Genomic DNA, 1,268 nt, shown 5'->3' on the forward strand with positions numbered 1-1,268 from the left:
TATAATGGATGAGTGTTATGATTACTCACTAAGCATTAGGCTTACAGTGGCTACTTTATGTTTTTAGTTGTAGGTCCTTCAAGCTCGAAGGGCACTAAGCTGGCATGATTAGGATATCTGGACTTTCTCGGGGGAATGGCATCTAGTTTAACCATTTTGTGTTACATTATAGTTTTCAAAACAAAACTTAGCTTCCGCATTTTTACTATAAATATGTTAATATGACATGATAAGATGATTTATGAATTAGTAATGTTTAAGAATGAAACCTTTTGGTAAAACCTATACTCTGATTTACAAAATTTTATGGTTGGATTTTTAGGATGTTACAATTATCGTCATCGTCCAAGCCTGATGACCAATACCCATCATCACATTCCACTTCGTGTCGAGCCATGAGACACAAGTTTATTCCGTCATCATACTCTTTTACATCACCCCACGACCAGTACTCATCAACATCACGTGAGATAGTGGCAACAAATGCCTTCTCACTCTCAGCTAACTCTTGAGCCCTTTGAGCGTAGTAAACATAATCCTTGACCTTGGGTTTCATGGGAGGATCAGAATTACAATCCATTGCATTGTGATTTCTGAGTCCACATTTGTGTCACACGATCTTCGGATTTTTAGTAGAAGGGGTCGGATGGGAAACCCGAGGTGGATTGTTCGGGTAGGTTGGTCGGTAGGATGAGGGTTTTTCGGTTGGTTTTGAGTAGGGTTGAGGGTTGGTTTGATGAGGTGTAGGATATTAGGATTGAGTGTTTGTAGAAGATCTGCTCGGAAAAGTCATCTGGTTGTTTACCCATTAACGTCTGTTGTACTTCATGGTTAGCAAGGCAAGCTCTTGTTGAAATCAAAGTTCATCTGTTGCAGCTTCAAGATCATAGTTTTCTTCGAAAAGTGGAATTGGAAGTGTTGGATCCGAAGGAGCATAGTTCGGAGGTGGTGTACTAACAGTGCTCACGAGAACCATGGGTCCTACAGATAACTCGCGTAGAGTTTGAGCAACATTTGACTTATATCTATGAAGTCTGTTAAAGAGCTGAAATAGAGTCAAATTATTGAGCGAACCATTACTTCGGAGACATGACTTAACATTGTCCCAGCCTTTTCCTAGGTTGTTGATGAACTTCAAATTATGCTCGATTACAGTTCTTGTTATGCCATGGGTTGTCATGTTGTTCACCAGAATTCGGTAGCGCTTTGCTGCAGAAGCCACCGATTTACTGGGAGAAGTTGTGAACGTGTCATAATCATTCACCACT

The sequence above is a fragment of the Lactuca virosa genome, chromosome 2 (assembly GCF_052849685.1).
Source record: "Lactuca virosa cultivar CGN04683 chromosome 2, Lactuca_virosa_CGN04683_v6, whole genome shotgun sequence".
Lineage (NCBI taxonomy): Eukaryota > Viridiplantae > Streptophyta > Magnoliopsida > Asterales > Asteraceae > Lactuca > Lactuca virosa.